Here is a 12,984-nt window from a genome sequence, read left to right as displayed (position 1 = left end):
TAGCTGACTATGGTAATTAGATACAATGCTAACAAATTAAATATGTAATGTGTTATCTATAATGAACTATATATGATTAATATGAAAGAATGATTAATTAAATAAAAAATTAATCACAAGATTTTGTATGAGAAATGCAATAGACTATGCTATATGGAAGAAACCAATAGAAATAAGAAAAAAATCTATCCATGCCTCTACATTGTGCCTTGCATAATCTTGTTACCTCTTTTCACATCAAGGACACCATAGAGAGGGCAAACTAACTCCACACTTTGGTTGATGTCAAAACACTACCTCCCACAAACCCCCCACACCCTCCCCCCTCTATTTTAAACTTTTCAATGATACCATAATGAATAAGGATTCACCATGTAGTTATAAAAGACAAATTATGTCTCTTCAAGACTTTGAGTTGAAACTGAACCTTCTTGAATATGATAAAAATCCAAATGATTTTATCAAATATATATTCTACTTAAGATTATTTTCAAACCAAACTACAAACTAATTAATGAACCACACCAGTGAACATGTAAGAACAAAGAATAATGAGTCATGAATGAGTAATAAATGCATAACTTGCTGAATATGGTAATTAGATACAATGCTGACAAATTAAATATGTAATGTGTTATCTATAATGAACTATATATGATTAATATGAAAGAATGATTAATTAAATAAAAAATTAATCACAAGATTTTGTATGAGAAATGCAATAGACTATGCTATATGGAAGAAACCAATAGAAATAAGAAAAAGATCTATCCATGCCTCTACATTGTGCCTCGCATAATCTTGTTACCTCTTTTCACATCAAGGACACATAGAGAGGGCAAACTAACTCCACACTTTGGTTGATGTCAAAACACTACCTCCCACAAACCCCCCCCTATTTTCATCAAAGACAAAGGACAAGGGGATTAAATAAGACTAAGAAGATATTGATATCTTCTTATCATGCTTTAAATCCAATCAATATTTGTTCAAATAAAAAATTAGCTGATATTTAATTACTATTAAATTATTTTAGTTTAGAGACTCTTACATTTTTCTTTTCTACACAAATTAGAGAGTAAGTTTTTTAGTGTTCGCTCAACTTCATCACTGATTTAAAAAAATAAAAATTTATTTCAATTTTTTTTTAAATGATGCTATAATGATCCTAGAAAAATATATCTACAAGAGAAAATATTCAAAAATTAGGGAAATAATACTTACACTAACAAATAGTAATAAGAAAAGGAAATCATTCATCCATATATTAACAAAAAATATCTTAAAAGGAGACAAGCTTTTTATTAAGTAAAATAGATTTTCAAAGGCCCCTAATACGTATATAGAAGATCTAGAGATTTACTTCATTGCAATCCATATAATGAAGAATAACAAAAAAGAGCAATGCCAACCATAGAACAAAAGGCTAGCCATGAAAGTGTGAGGCCTTGCCCTGATCCATCATAACACATCTGATACATTTCATTCTAACACATTATGAATCAATAAGTTGAGACATTATCTGATGGACTGGACATTATTATATTATTTTATGTCATGTGATGCTTTACTTCAAAAATACTTAATCATGTTATTTGATGTTTATGTGTGGTCATGCATTATGATGATGTAATTTAGTAAATGAATTCAGAATTATGAATATGTTGAATTCTTTAATTCTAAAATTTGTAATGACTAAATATGTGTGCAAAAATGAAATAAAGGTTATTTAAATGAAATTTTGATGTTTTGATCAATGTGATTGTGCAATTTGGTTTAAATATTTGAATATGAAGTTATCGAACTATTGATGTGCAATTTGAGTGTATAGGATTATTAACCATGAAATTTATCAAAGAATAAAAAATCAACCCTATGTTTAATATTTGAAACTAAGGTCAAGTCTAATGAAAAGACGTAGACCTTGTTTTTTTTTAAATTTGTATTGTAATCTAAATTTTTGTATCATTCTATAATTGTAAAGTGTTTAATGGTATGTAATGGTGAATCTTATGTTGTCACATGAAACTCTTAATACATATATGTGAGTCAATATGTTAATTAGGGTTAGCAAAGTAACCCATTAATTTGATATTGATTAAGTTAGTAGTATAAGACTAATTATTTGGTAACCTAGATTAATTATCCTAATTAGGGTTTAGTAGAAAAGATTCATTCTTTGGGTTTTAAGAAGTTCAAATATTTCAAGCCAATTATATAGGTCCTAAAATGGTCATAGATGCCAAATTTAATGTAATCCAAGTGCTTAAGGGGTATGTATATGGGTTGGGGAACTTTTCCACCCTTCTAGATCCTTATGTTGACTTTTATGACCCCTAAATATCCCAGTTTCCCTTTAGTTCGGAAATGAACATCTCCTTGAGGTTTGCCAAGTTTATACATATCCTAAAAGGTTTTCTTAATGGTAGGATCAAATGGGAACACCCTAGAAGTCTTAAGTCAATTCTGGAGTTATTTTCATTTTAGGTGGGTGAGTTCAGAAGCCTATTTAGTGGTCATTTTGAGAGTTGAAGGGTGTTCACTCATTCTCTAGATTTAGAGAATGTTAAGCTTGGAATTAAATAGGAAGAAGAATTATCTCATCTCAAAAACTCCATTTTCATAACCATTGTGAAGGTAGTATTCTTCATGGCCTTGTTCTTCATGTATTGTTCCTATTTTCTTATGTAAATCTCTTGCATGTGTGTACTTTGTGTTTATGTTGTAACATGTGAGGGATGAGTTATTTGTGAGTTTTCTATTTTATTTCCTTTCATTTTTTCCTTTTGTGGTGAATATTGTTAAGGGTGTGTTGGCATTTACTCAACCTCAGATAGGGAAGAAGTGGTCATGTATGAGAGGAGTACTTTAGTTGGATTCTAGGTCAATAAAAAGTCTCTACTCATGATGAAGAGAGCGAGAAAGTATGGTGTTATGGACCCTTACTAGTCAATACAAATTGGTTTTTGTTTGGTTTTTGTTTGGATCCTGATGACGGGCCACACCACTCGTACCAACTCACAAAAAAGAATGCAATAATATGGAGACAAGAGAGATGACAAAATTGCTTCATAAAGCATCCATTAATACTTGAAATTCATTAGAAGAGATTACATTTGAAGAGCTTACAATTCAAGAACTTCTATTTCTCCAACTTCCATTAGAAGAGCTTCCATTTCTCGAACTCCCCTGCAAATGATAATAGGCCTTTCTTAAATAGACACTTACCACCCAAGGCATGATTTATCCACAACATTCTAGAATCTCCACAACCTTCTACAATATCTACAACCTTCTAGAATTTCCACCTAAATACAACTAAGCACCACTATGTGGCCCAATTAGAAAATTACATTTCTTTTGTGGATCACAACAAATATTAAATGCATGATGCCACCTACACACCTCAATTAATGGAATAACAGCTATTTTTATTATTTTTTCTATGCATGATGCCACCTACACACCTCAATTAATGGAATAACAACTATTTTTATTATTTTTCTATTTATGCCACCCATGCACCTTGAAAATAGAGATTCCTCTTTTCTCCACTTTTCCTATTTTCTATTTTTAATTATTTTCCTTCCATTTTCGTCACTTTCTCTCTCCTCCACAATTTTTTTTTCTTTTTTTTTTTTTTCCTCTTTTTTTTTTTTTTTTTCTAATAATTTAATTTTTCCATGCAAGATGCTCCTGCATCAGACTCCCCTGGTAGATAGAAAAGTGTGTCCCACACTTTGATGTCAAAAGAAAGATATAGAACCATCTTCATCTTCACCACAAGCTTCTACCTCAATAGGGACAAGAAAACCAACATGCAAATCTTCCACATTTTTTTTTTTTTTTTGCCGATGCATGATGCTCCTGCATCCGACTCCCATGGTAGGAAAAATTTTGTGAATATGGATTCACAAAATGAAGTAGCCACTGTTGATAGATTTTTTTCCTCTTCCTCCAACACATAGCTGGAACAAGTATCCGATGTCAATATATTTCCTTCTTTCTTCTTTTCCAACACCTAGCTGGAACAAGTGTTTGCTGCAGAAATCTCTCTTCCTCATCCAATCTTGTTGAATTAATCACACCTGTAATAAACCCAGCAACACCGTACCAATCTTCCTTTGCATACCATACATCACGAACAAGATCCTCATGCAAACCATCATTAATATCTTTCAAAATCACCTCAAATTCAGCATCATATAATTTATAAGAATTTACCTCTTTGACATATTCATCTTTTCTTGCCTCGTTCATGCATGTAACTACTTCACTTGTTGGATCTCCAACTAAGGTACTATACTTCTCCTCCATTGCTGCAATCTTCAAATCATCTTGATCTACTTCAGGTTCGTAAGTCCTGTCATCTTTATGTTCTTCCTCTTCTCGTTCATCTTCTTCAACTTTAGGTTCGCAAATGATTTCCTCTTCATCCGCTTGCTCTTCCACTGGATCATCTTTCTTTTCCATATCCAAGGAATTATCAACATCTCTTTTCTGGTGACATGCTCTTTGTTTTCGCAACTCAACTTCTAATTCATTCACTTGCTTCTACAAATCAACTAGCAATGATTGTTGATTTCTTGCTCTAAATTTCTCAAGTCGAGGAATCCTCAGAATCCATCCAATCACAAAAGTCATCTTCTTCTTTCTCTTCTCCATAATCAATTCTTTAGAAGACAAATCTCATCCAACACAAGAACCTTGTGCAAACTGCCTCACAGTTGGCAATCTGTCTACACAATCAAAAAAATTCTCGACAAACTTCACCCAACTCAAGGTCCTGGTGCAAACTGCCTCACGTTCGGCAATTTGTCCGCACGCTCAAGAACTCCTGCTCTGATACCACTGATGATGGGCCACACCACCCATACCAACTCACAAAAAAAAATGCAATAATATGGAGACAAGAGAGATGACAAAATTGCTTCATAAAGCATCCATTAATAGTTGAAATTCATTAGAAGAGATTACATTTGAAGAGCTTACAATTCAAGAACTTCTATTTCTCCAAATTCCATTAGAAGAGCTTCCATTTCTCGAACTCCCCTGCAAATGATAATAGGCCTTTCTTAAACAGGCACTTACCACCTAAGGCATGATTTATCCACAAAATTCTAGAATCTTCACAACCTTCTACAATATCTACAACCTTCTAGAATTTCCACCTAAATACAACTAAGCACCACTATTTGGCCCAATTAGAAAATTACATTTCTTTTGTGGATCACAACAAATATTAAATGCATGATGCCACCTACACACCTCAATTAATGGAATAACAGCTATTTTTATTATTTTTTCTATGCATGATGCCACCTACACACCTCAATTAATGGAATAACAACTATTTTTATTATTTTTCTATTTATGCCACCCATGCACCTTGAAAATAGAGATTCCTCTTTTCTCCACTTTTCCTATTTTCTATTTTTAATTATTTTCCTTCCATTTTCGTCACTTTCTCTCTCCTCCACAAATTCCTCATGATGGTATGCAGGAGCATCTTGCATGGGAAAATTAAATTATTAGAAAAAAAAAAAAAATTGTGGAGGAGAGAGAAAGTGACGAAAATGGAAGGAAAATAATAAAAAATAGGAAAAAAGGAGAAAAGAGGAATTTCTATTTTCAAGGTGCATGGGTGGCATAAATAGAAAATAATAAAAATAGTTGTCATTCCATTAATCGAGGTGTGTAGGTGGCATCTTAGAAGTTTGTGGAAAGTTCCTTAAATCATGCATTTAATATTTGTTGGGTGCTTAGTTGTATTTGGGTGGGAATTTAATATTTATTTAAAGGTAGTTGTATTTACCTTTTATCCTACATTGGTTGTGTTTGTAATGTCTTGGGTTAGAAGTACCTATTTAAGCAAGGCTTATTATCATTTGTAATCAAGTTCAAGGAATGGAAGCTCTTCTAAAGGAAGTTGGAGAAATAGAAGCTCTTCAAGTGTAAGCTCTTGTAGTAAAGCTCTTTGTATGTAATCTCTTCTAATAAATTTCAAGTATTAATGGAATTTTTATGAAGCATTTTGGCATCTCTCTTGTCTCCATATTATTGCATTTTTTGTTGTGAGTTGGTACGGGTGGTGTGGCCCGTCATCAAATTTTCATCCCAAAAATTAAAAATATTCTCATTACCAAATTCCATTTAATCCTCTTGGAGGTAATATTTCTAGTTTTGAGAATACCATTCCATGTGAAAGAACTATTGGTCCAAGTCATTGGTCAATATAATAGTGGGGGGGAGGGGAGGATGGGGGGAGGGGAGGCGGGGTTCGAATAAATATACTCACTATGTTCAACTTATTACTTCAAACCACACTCATCACTTATCTATAGGTTACTATAGGATATAAGGTATGTGTAGGATCATGGTCAACCAAACTATGCTCTTAAGTGGCAACAAAAAATTAGCAAATCAAGGTTATGTCAACTTGACATACAATTTTCTACTTTTTATTAAATTTATATAAAAAATTTGAGAGAAAGAATCTATAGGAAATTGAATTTAGTTTCTAAACTACTAGGTTGTATCTAAAAAGGATAAAAATTGATTGGTCAAAATTTTGAATTTTAATGCAATAGTACAAAAATTTCAGGAAAATAAGAAGTATATGTATGTCTAACCACCTTAATAAAAATAAAATTATAATATTTTTAAATAATATTATAGATAGAATAAGTAGACTTGTGCTTGGATGTGATACATATTTTTGGGTATTTTTATTCTAAATAAATAAATAATTAATTATTAATTTTCTACTTTAGTATTTTTGGAGTAAAAAACCCTCGTGTCTGACCACCTTAACTAATTCAAAACTCTACAAAATTTAGTTTTTCATTTTATTTTTTGCATATAGTAGAAGAATTATAGAATGTAATGTATGTCTTTTGGATTTCAAAAATGTTGTACTATTTGAAAGTTTTTGTTGTTTTTCAAGTAGTGTGTCAATCAACACTTTTTACGTAACTCCATTAGAAAATAATTAATAGTTACTTATTGAACTCATAATTTGAAAAACCTTATATTTATAAAAATATAAGAATATTCTTAAGAAACCATTTTCATTTCATCAAATTTTGGTTAAAAAAAGTCATCAGCTAGATGTTTGAAGTAAAAGACATGTAAGAACAAGCCAAAAACACATTTTTTAGATGTTTTTAAAGTTGACCATATAGGGTTAGTATCAAGAGATATAGTAGGCCTTATAAAGGCATTAATTATATTTGTTTAATATCAAGATGGATGGGAAAAAAGTTGGAATAGATTTTGAAATGCTTTGAGGTATTTCAAAACTACATATTTTTCAAATCGCCACTTTTTGGCACACCATGATCCTGCACATGCCCTATAACTCAATCAGTTAGGGTTAAGAAAAAATACATCACATAAAAATAGAAACACATAATTTAGTTTTTATATTTATGGAAACCTAGCTAGGATAAATCAAGTTGACCTTCACAAAATTGCACTCTTTTGAAGTGCGCCCAGTCAAGAGATTATCCTTGTTAAAAGATTAAAATGAAATTGTGAGATGACACCCTATTAAGGGATTTGGATAACACTTTTTAAGATCTTTCTCAGTTAAAAGAAGCTCGATAAAAAGGACTTTTTAATATAGCTTAATGTGTTACCCTATTAAGGGATTTATGCAAAGAACCTATTAGGGTCCACCCTCGACGAGATTTTCTACTGAAAATGTAAGTAAACAACAAATAAATGATCTAATTTTTTATCTACTAAACTTAGCTTGGTATAGATCCCTTGTGAAATTTCTTGACCAGTTTGGAACTCTTCTCTACCTTCTCCAATCACTCTTCTTCACTCTTTAAGATTCTATTTAGCTCGGCTCCCTTGAGTCACTGGATATTCTCTTTGAAATCTAACCTTTACCCTTTCCACTTTATTTTCTTTTACACTCTGTTCTTTCTTTTCTTGTAAGCTTTGGTCTAAGAATTAAAAATTTGAATTCCCTCCCTACTCACTAGACTAGCCTCCCCATGCAATAATGTTCCAATCTTGTCAGGTTGTGGCATATTTGTACAATAGTCATGAGTGTCATGTTCTTGGAGACTTTCTCTAGTTCGAAAGAATCTAAATTTTAATTCTTTCAACTATTCTTTGACCCTTTCTCCCATCACCATTAACTACAATATTGAGTGCACTTTTACACTCTACATGACTAGGAAGTCATATGATTATTGCTTCATGCTTACCATGTTGACATGGCGGAGTTAATTCATTTTTGTGTCTATTATTCCTCATGCTTACACAAACATCACTTAGCATGTTTTCTTTAAGTGGAGAACTTTTTTCATCACCTCTACTAGGGTTTCAAAACTATTTTTCTTTGATTACCCTTATGAATTGGAGTCACACATTAGTGTGCCTTATTAGTTAAGCCTCTCTAGCAGTCATGATTCCATCATCTGTGTTGTTAGTAATGACAACACTTTTCATGAATAAGTCTACTGATCTTTCTAACAATTAGTTTTCAACACTTAGGAAAACAATATCCCCCTTTGGCATTAATGGAAACACTTAGTCATTTTTACACTTTTTTCTCCATGTGTATGTTTTCCTTTTCTTTTTTTGTTATCTCCCTTGAGATAGTGCATTCTCTCAAATTCTCCCCCTTTGATAGCAATTCTAATAGCGACCATCTTTTCTTGGTTGATCCCCTTATGGACTAGTCCCTTGTTCTCATAAATCTACTTTGAGTTTTCTTCATTCTTTGATCATGGATTGATATCTTCCTAGCTAGACTTAGTTCATGCTAGATAGGGGTAAGAACCCTAACCTTTCTCTCAAATTCTTAAATGTATCCTTTGTAATAGGCTTTCTAAAGATATCACCCAATTTCTCCTTTGTTTGTACATATTCTAACATGACCTCTCTTTTTTGCACCTATTTTCTTAAAGAATGGCATTGATGGATATGTGCTTGGTCTCCAAGTGCATAACCATATATTTGAATATATTGATAGTACTAGTGTTATCACAGTTAACAACTACAAGTTTCTCCATTTTCTCCTAAATTCCTTCAATAAAATATTTGATCCAAACAACTCGAGTGCAACTCATAGCTATAGCAACATATTTTGCTTCATTATTTGACTAGGATATGTTGTTTTGTTTCTTACTAGTCCACGCAACTAGTTTTCCTTCAGGAAAGAATGCCCCTCTAGTTGTGTTTTTTCTATCATCTATGTTTCCCATCCAATCAACATCTATAAAGAGACTAAGATCAAAGTTTCCCTTGAAAGGATACCATGAACCATATTCTTTCATACCCTTTAGATACATGGAGACTCTCTTCACAACTTCCATGCATGAGTCCTTTGGGTTGGCTGACAATCTAGCCACGAACCCAACTATTTGTGTTATGTCTAGTATGCTGTGAACCATGTATTGTAATTTACCAATCATAAATAGGTAAAGAGACTCATTCAATTATGGGCTTTCATCTTCCTTTGATAGATTACAACTAGTTTCCATTAGAGTGTATACCAATGTTGCATCCTCCATGCCAAATATTTTAATTATTTCTCTAACATACTTAGCTTGTCCAATTAAGATTCCTCCCTTTAATACTTATCATCAACTAAGATGTCTATAATTAGCAAGATTTTCTTTGTCTCTTGCTTCATGTATAGATTATAGTTATCATTAGTTCTTGTGAACCTAATTTTTATCAAATACGAGTGTAGCCTCACATGCCATGATCTTGGTGCCTATTTTAGTCCATATAGAGATTTTCTCTATCTAATCACTTCATTATTTTTGTGCTTATTTTACAATTCCTTTAGCTTTCTCAATGTAGGCTTCTTCCTCCAAAAATCCAATCAAGAATACTGACTTTATATCCATTTGATATACTTTTAAGTTTTTGTATGTTGAAAATGTTAGGAGTAACTTAACTCCTTCCAGTGTGGCCACTAGTGCAAATGTTTCTCCATAAGCTAGATACCTTCTTCTTGTGCATACCCCTTACAAAAAATTATGGCCTTGTTTCTGACCACTTCTCCATCTTTGTTCATTTTTTTAAGAACACCCACTTTGTGTCAATAACATTCTAGTCATCTAGTCAGGAAACTGAGGTCCATGTGTCATTTTTTACTATTTAGTAAATTTATTCTTCAATGGAATTTACCCATTCTTCATCCTAAAAAGCCTCACTTGTCGCCTTGATCTTTATGTGTGAGAGTAGACACATTGTCTCTCTCCTTTCTCCTAGTTATTACTCCAACATCCTTATCCCCGATGATTTAGTTTTTTGAGAGATGTCTTCTCACATACTTGTATTGCATTGGTCCTCATTTGGGTGCTTCTTCTCTCTTCTCTTTTGGTCTAATTTATTTTACTCAAGCTAATACATTTTTTTCCATATGTTCAACCTCAATCAACATCTCTCCACTATATCACTTAGTGGAATGTACTCAAATTATTTGTAATCTTTTGCTTCCTTTTTATTTTCCTCTTCTTTCTCCTCAGAGAGATCATTCACCTTGAAATTTGGAGATTTCATAATTTTTTTTGTCCAAATATTTAGACACTAGTAAGCTTTGATCTTGGTGGAGTATCCCAAAAATATACATTTATCACATTTGTGTTCAAACTTATATTACTATTAATCTATCTTGATATACCACTTTCTTTTGAATACCTTTCTTTTCATTTAAAATTAGATAAACATTTATGGCCAATAGAAATTAAGTTTCACAATTGTAAGTCATGAAAGTCACAAATTAAAAGTTCTACTAAGATCAATCTCTCTTCTCTCTCAATCTATCATTTTTTTAATCAACTTGACATTCCAACAAGTTGATAAAGCCCAAAATAGCTTGTTAATTACATTTTGCTGAAATTATTTTTGGTAGTATAATATAAGTTTTGATTTTAGAATAGGAACAATCTATATTTGTGTCAATGTTAAGAAAATTCTCATATATTGGGTTAAAATAGCTTAATTTTTGTTTTGTTATATAAATAAAGAGATTTTTTGATATAGGTGAATGTCCTCCTTAGTTCATTTGCACCTTTGAGTAATTAGATATAAATATACATACATACATACATATGTGTGTGTGTGTGTGTGCATATATATATATATATATATAACATACATACATACATATACATATATATATCTATATATATATGTATATGTATATATATGTATGTATGTATGTATGTGTGTATATATATACATAAATGCATATATACATATATATGCATTTATACTTATATATGAATATATACATATTATGTATATATATATATATATGTATATATATATATGTATGTATATATATATATATATGTATGTATATATATATATATATGTATGTATGTATATATATATATATATATGTATGTATATGTATATATATATATGTATATGTATATATATATGTGTGTGTGTGTGTGTGTGTGTGTGTGAGAGAGAGAGAGAGAGAGAGAGAGAAGATAATATATTTGGAGAATTTAGGGTGATTGACTAATATAACACTTCATAAGTTTAAACTAGTAAAGACTGGGATTTTTGTTTGAAGTACATAGACTCTCTCACCAACATTCTCTTTTTCAAGTTGAGTTGTTGGTTCATCATAGTTAGTTTTAGAAGTACTCTAATGAACTTGGTAATTTTTATTTTAGGTGTTGGTTGTTTATTATTTAGATGACCTTGTACTAAAAACATGACAAATTTACTATACAAATCCCTTGTTATACAACTTTTCACATTATTTTCCCTGGCTTTTGTATCTACATTTTTTCACATCGAGGATGACATAACGAATAGTTTTTTCATACAATGGAATGCATGTAGTGAGAAGTATTTTAGAAAACTTGGAAAATACCATAATACATAATGTTATGATGGGTCTGTTTCCTTCCATATAGTTTTGTTTAGGGACTTTGGAGAAAATTTGTAAGTTTTTACACACCATTTCCTTTCTTCATTTTGAATTACACTACCAAGAACTTGTAAAACATATTTTTTGCATTGTATTTTGTTTTTACTATAGATTTTTCCTCTACAAATTATTTCTGAGTTTGTAGATGACCTAGATGAACATATGGAATCGCAAGGTCTAAATGGGCAGGAGTGGGGTGTACGATTATGGGGTTCTATAAACAAATTGGAATTCTAACTAGGTTGGGAAATATTTTCTAGTCATTACGGGCTCTAGATGGGAGAAGTTTTAGCATTCAAATATATTTGTAGTATTTTCTAGAATAGGGTGTGTGGAGAATATCATTTCTTCTCATCTCGTGGGAACAAGACACCCTTCTGACAAAGTGGTGGTAGATTAATATTTTTATGAGGAAAATGACAATATGGTAGAAAATCAAAAGAGAAAGTATAGTTTTATTCATTTCAACATTCAAACAATAGTCAACTTAGTTGCAAGTTAATGAGAAAAGACATTAAAAGAAAAACCTTTTGTTGTAGGACATTCAAGGAATGTATCAAATAAACATGCAATTCCATTCAAATTAGATAGACATTTTTCACAAATGGAAATTAAGTTGCCCAATTGTAAGTAATGAAAGTCACAAAAATAAAAAGTTCTACTAACATTAGTTACTCTTTTCTCTCTATCTATCATCATTTTAAATCAAGATGAAAATTCTAGAGCAAGTTAATAACATAGAAAATAGCTTGTTTTTGAATTCAAGAATAAATTTTACAAAGTACAAAATACAAAATAGCTTGTTGTTAAGTATATTTTTCTAAAATGATTTCTCATAGAATAATATAAAGTAGGATTTTACAACAGGAAAAATATGTATTTGTGTCAATGTTAAGAAAAAATTCTAATGCTTTTTGTTAAAATAACTTAATTTTTTGTACTTGTCTGTAAATGTAGGGGTTTCCTACAATAGGTGAATATCCTCTTGTGTTCATTTTCAATTTTGAGAAGGTGGATATCAAGAAACATAAATTTATATAGTTGTAAGAAGATATGATATT

Source organism: Cupressus sempervirens, chromosome 2 (genome assembly GCF_028749045.1).
Source record: "Cupressus sempervirens isolate cs-2001-9-10 chromosome 2, ASM2874904v1, whole genome shotgun sequence".
NCBI classification, from domain to species: Eukaryota; Viridiplantae; Streptophyta; class Pinopsida; order Cupressales; family Cupressaceae; genus Cupressus; species Cupressus sempervirens.
Note: the sequence above shows the minus strand (reverse complement) of the source record.